This window comes from Physeter macrocephalus, chromosome 12 (genome assembly GCF_002837175.3).
Source record: "Physeter macrocephalus isolate SW-GA chromosome 12, ASM283717v5, whole genome shotgun sequence".
In the NCBI taxonomy this organism is placed as follows: domain Eukaryota; kingdom Metazoa; phylum Chordata; class Mammalia; order Artiodactyla; family Physeteridae; genus Physeter; species Physeter macrocephalus.
Genome location: NC_041225.1, coordinates 59,486,960 through 59,493,377, shown reverse-complemented (window position 1 = coordinate 59,493,377; position 6,418 = coordinate 59,486,960). Strand labels below are relative to the sequence as shown.

The 6,418-nt window shown below is 38.6% G+C and overlaps 1 non-coding gene across 1 annotated transcript; it reads left to right on the top strand.

Moving 5' to 3' along the window:
- Positions 1 to 4,642: 4,642 nt before the first annotated feature.
- LOC112063676 (U6 spliceosomal RNA) lies at positions 4,643 to 4,746 on the top strand. Its single transcript, XR_002891117.1, has one exon. It is a non-coding gene; the product is annotated as a U6 spliceosomal RNA (small nuclear RNA).
- Positions 4,747 to 6,418: the final 1,672 nt, after the last annotated feature.

The following is a 6,418-nucleotide window of genomic DNA, read 5'->3' as shown; positions in this document are numbered from 1 at the left end:
ATAATTATCCTAAGATTTGGATGTCCAAACAAGATTTCCAACATTAAAATGATAATGGAAATAGTTTGATATTACAACCCATACTTATCTTCTTCTGCTCTTAATTTTTTTTGCTAAACACCATGAGTTTAATAAGACTTAAGATGAAAGGATATTTATGTAGCCGTTTTATACCAAAGTCATACTTAGATGTTGTCACTAGATTATCATAAAAAAAGAAATTATTTCCTTACTCTTGGTTGCTGTGTAGCCAAGCCAGTTTTAAGCCAGCTAAAAACAATGAATACATAATTATTTGAGCTGATCTTCACCATTGTCGGTTATAGCTATGCCAAAACTTCTTGTAACAGTATTGAATAATATGCCATACTAATCTGGCTAGGTTATTAGGACTAGATAATGTAAAACTGATGATTGTTTAGTGCTGAATTTTAGCAATCTGAATTAGGATTTTGCTTTGTTAACCAGTTGCCATGAAGCCGTCAGTATAGAAACACAAAAAAATAAAGTCATAGATTCATGAATAAGTTAATGTTATATACTGTAATTTAGTGGGGGTGGGAGGGGGAGCAGAGGAGTTGGAAAGGGGACCTGGATATATTTATCAAAGAAAGGGTTACCAGAAGTGTTCATTAAAGGAATATTAGCCATCATCTAGTTCCAGCCTCAAGCAGTATGGGTAGAAAACCAGGGCAAGAGAGGATATGATCGTGAAGGAGTTGGGGCTAAAACCTAGATCTCTAGGAACCTAGCCCAGCAGCTTATTCTTAACACACCTCTCGGTTTCAAGAAAAGCCTTGAGAAACCACACTCTTTGCTGTTGTCACTACTGAGGTAATAATAGCGAAACCATTCCTTTTCCCTAATTTCCTTTCCTGAATTTAGGTGATATTTTGGCCATTAAGACTCTCGCCCCATCTTGCCTACTATTGCACACTGGTATGTTACTTATTACATACTCAAAATAAGCTCTGTTATTTATTATATATTTATTGTATTTTAATATATTTGAAATAAATAGCATGGATTTATTTTTTCTTACCTGTTTTGATTAAGGCTTTGTGATTTATGCAAATAATAGGCAGATGATAGCACCCCTACATTACTAACAAGAATAAGACAGCCGGCAATTTTTCTGGCACTGAGAACTCTTCATGAGAATATGTGTCTTATCTCCCCAAGTAAAGTATAACTATCTTGAGGGCTGGGATCCTCTCTCTCACACACACCTTCATGTCCCCACAGCATATGTGATAGACATAGACTTGGGCACAAACTGTAGACTGATTTGGGAAGAGAAACTGCTTTTCGAAGAGACAAGGAGAACTGTATACCTGTATGGGTATGTGTAGAGTCACACACGTAAATACACAAGCAGACTTTGAGGCTGCCCTTAAGTAACTAGTAAGAAATCTCTTGTTGGTGATGCCAAAGTTTTCATAGGACTAGTTCTCATAAAGGAGCATGTTAGATAAAGGCTAATGGCAGTTCAGCCACCCGTGTAGTAAGGATGATGATGAGACCTGATAGAATAGTTCATTCATGAGTGAAAAAAATATATATCATGGATGTTGTAGTTTTTTAGGAACAGAGGCATTTTCTTATAGCTTTCCCTGAATGTTACTGCCTTAAAAAATAATAATTGAGTAGCACTTCTTTCATAGTTGTACTTTTAGAAATTTCTCATAACTCAGTCTTCATGGCAGAAATGCTTTCATTAGGACCTATATTAGTCTCAGTAAGTCAGGTATCTTAAATTAGAATGCCCAAGGAGGAAAGAGGAATCCCGAATGTTTGTTCTCATTGTACCGCACGTGAGCTTATGTGACTTGATCTTATATATGACTTGTTTTGTATCCTCTTAAGTGGGATTTTTCAGAATTAAAGATCCAAAATTAGGAAACGGGGCTTCCCTGGTGGCGCAGTGGTTGAGAGTCCGCCTGCCGATGCAGGGGACACGGGTTCGTGCCTGGGTCCGGGAGGATCCCACATGCCGCGAAGCGGCTGGGCCCCTGAGCCATGGCCACTGAGCCTGTGCGTCCGGAGCCTGTGCTCCGCAATGGGAGAGGCCCGCTTACCGCAAAAAAAAAAAAAAAAATTAGGAAACATATTCCAAAGTGAATATACTCTAACGATTCAAGGTCTTCTTTATCTTTTATTTATTTCTTTAATTTATTTATTTTTGGCTGCATTGGGTCTTTGTTGCTGCGTGCAGCCTTTATCTAGTTGCAGTGAGCAGGGACTACTCTTCATTGCAGTGCGCTTCTCTTGTTGCAGAGCATGGGCTCTTTATGACTCTTTTGTTATTGCTGGTTGCTTCAGTTGCATTTGCTTTTCTCTTGGGTTTTGTAGTTACTTGTAAGCACACGTTTCTAAGTTCTTACTTTCTTAAAAATGTGGAAATGTATTCTTTCATGGTGGCAGTAAGTCAAAATAATGTTTCCTGTTTTTAAACTTTTGTCCAGATGTCCTAGGTCTCCAGTGATCTGGGAGGAGGAGAGATGGGATTAAGTTGGATGTTGGTACTGGAAGAATTTTCTCTGTTGGCTTGATATTTTCTAGAAGCAGCTTATTTTTCCTCTTTACTATAGAAATGAAAAATTAAAAACTGAAAACTCCTAGCTCTGTTTTGCTATGAAGCATGTATAACTCCAAATTTAACGCAGAGCTTCACAAAGTATTTCCAGCGCCCTCTGACCCTACATAAAAGTACATTCACTTATGGTATGAAATATACATTCCAATCAAATGTGGTATAAATATGTCATAGGGTCATAATAAATTACAACTAAAGGGCCCTGGAGACCTTCTGGTTTACCTTGCCCCTTCCTATGTCCTTTATCCCATCCAAATGTTAGCAGCCAGGCCACTGTGCTCCCAGTGGGTTGTGATTTAGCCATCGTCATCCGCAGGGAGACCAGCTTACCCTGGATTAACTGGAACTTTCTTGGTTTTAGCACTAAACTCACCCCCATCCTGGGAATTCCCTTAGTCTCAGGTGAACTGGGACACTTGGTCACCCTAGCGTCAGAGCACGCCTCAGAAACCTGGTTTTCAGACTTTTGATTCAGCACTCTTTGGACATACTTTTTTTTTTTTTTTTTTTTTTTTGGTAACTCCAGAAGGCACGAAGGATTTCTCTTAAAAATATTTTCTTTGGGACTTTGGGGCCTCTTTTTATAGGTCATATAAAAATCAAATGTTGCTTTTAGATGCTCTAGATGTCAGGAAGGAGGACTTGGGACCAGTGTATAGGGAACTCAGATTTTCAATAGAGTTGTTTTTTTAAAAAATTTATTTATTTTATTTATTTATTTTTGGCTGCGTTGGGTCTTTGTTGCTGCGCATGGGCTTCCTCTAGTTGCGGCGAGCAGGGGCTACTCTTCGTTGCAGTGTGCGGGCTTCTCATTGCAGTGGCTTGTCTTGTTGTGGAGCCACGGGCTCTAGGCGCGTGGACTTCAGTAGTCGTGGCACATGGACTCAGTAGTTGTGGCTCGCGGGCCCTAGAGCACAGGCTCAGTAGTTGTGGCGCACGGGCTTAGTTGCTCTGCAGCATGTGAGATCTTCCCCGACCAGGGCTTGAACCCGTGTCCCCTGCATTGGCAGGCGGATTCTTAACCACTGCGCCACCAGGGAAGCCCTTCAATAGAGTTTTTAAATTGCAAAACTTCACAGTTGTGCACTCATTCACATACATGCAAATAAGTGCAGTTATTTCATAGTTTATCATTGCATTATTTAGAAGGGCCAGGTTGAGAAATGTCATAGCTGAAGAGGAAGTAACATGGGTTGAACCTTTAATGGAATGTTCTGGAAAAATTCCACTTTGGTCAGGGAAGGTTTCATACACTTCTCTGTTTGTTCAGCATGCTTTCATATGGTGTTTTGCTTCCTGCCTTTCCAGACCCATCTGTACTTGGAGGACTGGGCATATCAGTTCTGCCCCTGAAAAGTAAACTAATAATTTGCTGCCCCATGCTGTTGAGCCTTCCATAGACTTGTGAAATGTCATCCACAAGCACGATTATATTGTCCCATTCTGTCATTAACTTTTATTTTTCTTTTAGCGATTCCACACTTATGCCTAAACTTTCAGATTTTTCCAGTTCCCCCAGACATTCCCAATAAGCACTTAAACTTTTGACTCTTGGTGTAGCTCAATTGTGAGTTTATTATTTGTTATGGAATTGAATTGGATAATCTGCATTTATGCTATAATTTGAACAAATTAATTTTACATAGCTTTGATAAGCATCCTTTGATTTATATTTTAAACTATCAACACTATACCAATGTACACTTAGTGGATGAAAGCCAGAGGGAGTATATATTATTTGGAGTTCACCTACCGGGACTAAGTAATGCTATATCATTTATGTCTGGAGTAGTGCCTTTACTTAATTTATGCAATGTTGTATTGAAACTAAAACTAAAATTTACCATGACTTTGTACTTGGTAGGTTTTCCCCTCCTAGACTTCAATTATTTTAATTATTTTGAAATAATTCTATAATTCTGCCCATGACAGAGTAGAGACCATTTGTAGTGGTTATTGTTATAAAATGTTGTTTTTTTTTTTTCCACTAGAGAAAAGAAGTGTTAGTAATGACAGGTCTTTTGCTGTATTAAAATACAGGGATTTTTGCTCGCTTCAGCAGCACATATACTAAAATTGGAGCAATGCAGAGATTAGCATGGCCCCTGCGCGAGGATGACACGCAAATTCATGAAGCGTTCCATATTTTAAAAAATAAAATAAAATACAGGGATTTATTCAACTTAACATATTGCTTTTTAACTGTATGTTACAAACTTGATCTTGGAGCTCCAGTGGAATTCCATGCTTTCCTTCTCTACAATTCAGAGGGCAGGAGAATTTTACTTCCTTAGTGGAGAGCAGTATTTGAGTTTAAATCCTCGACTCTGATACAAGAGAATTGTGTGTGTGGCCATAGCTGTGCTTTTTTTTTTTTCCTCATTTTTTTAGCCATAGCCACTCTTTCATATGAAACATTTGGAAGTAAAATGCAAAATTATGAAATCAATATAAGGCTTAGCTTTCAGGTGCATGTGAAAGGCTGTTTATTTTTGTTCATTGAACAGAAGTGGGAAGTTTAGATTTTTTTTTGCTTTGAGATAAACTGCCTAACTTCTTACCTGTATTTTTATTCATTCGATAATCTTTACCATTGGAAGGTTTTTTTTAAAAAAAAAATACAAATTATATAAGTATAGTATAGTTTTAAAATTAGAATACTGGGTCATTGTCCCCTTTTTGAAAGCTTTGGCTTACATAAGGGAAATCACCTTTAATTAGCTCTTCCAGTCACTCAGTTTAAAAAGGTCGGAAAGAAATTGAGCATATGCATGTTTGTGTCTTTTTCTTAAATACAGTTTTTATTTATGCACTTTTCTGTGCTGCAGTGCATGGCAGAGATAGGAGCATTGTAGCAAGCAAGAAATAATTAGGTGCATCCCCTTTTTGTAATAAATAGGTTTCCAAACATTAGTATGAAAAAAATTTTTGTAAATTTCATCATATTTCATATACACAATAATGGATGTGTATAGGAATTCGGTTAGGGAATCCTTATAACCTGTGAGCCATCCTTCTGTTGTGTTGTTGTCCCCTGAACTATATGTTTTTTAGATTTGACTTTTCATGTATGTAAGAATGAGGTCTCTTGTGAAGAACATACTTGCCTGGGGATCAGACTCATATCAAATTATTGAAAAGCTGCTATGTGTGAAATAAGATTTGAGGAATTAGAACATTTAACTTAATGAGAATTGTTATCAGCTAATTTTTATTAGCTTTTGGATGTGATTTCCTGATCCCCTCAAAAGTTTTCTAAGGGGTAGCTGGGGATGAAAGGGTGGATACCTTCTTTTTATTGCCTCTTCTAAATCTTTTCTGCCTTTCCCTTTCTCAGTTTAGTAATTCACATCTTATTCTGTTTAAAACCACACAAGTGAGGGCTTCCCTGGTGGCGCAGTGGTTGGGAGTCCGCCTGCCGATGCAGGGGACACGGGTTCGTGCCCCGGTCCGGGAAGATCCCACATGCCGCGGAGCGGCTGGGCCCGTGAGCCATGGCCGCTGAGCCTGCGCGTCTGGAGCCTGTGCTCCGCAACGGGAGAGGCCACAACAGTGAAAGGCCCGCGTACCGCAAAAAACAAAAAACAAACAAACAAACAAAAAAACCACACAAGTGAGGTTAAACATGTCTTCACCATGCCAAGAGGCAAGTGAGTGGCTACGGAGGGGAGTGAGAAGTAGTTACTGGATATTTGACTAAATTGATGGATCAATTGTAAGCATTGTGGTTTTGTTGATAAGCTTTAGGTGATTTTGGAAGGCTAGTTAGGGGAGTTAAAAAGTGGAACTAAATAAATATGAGGTGGTCTTAACAATGTATTT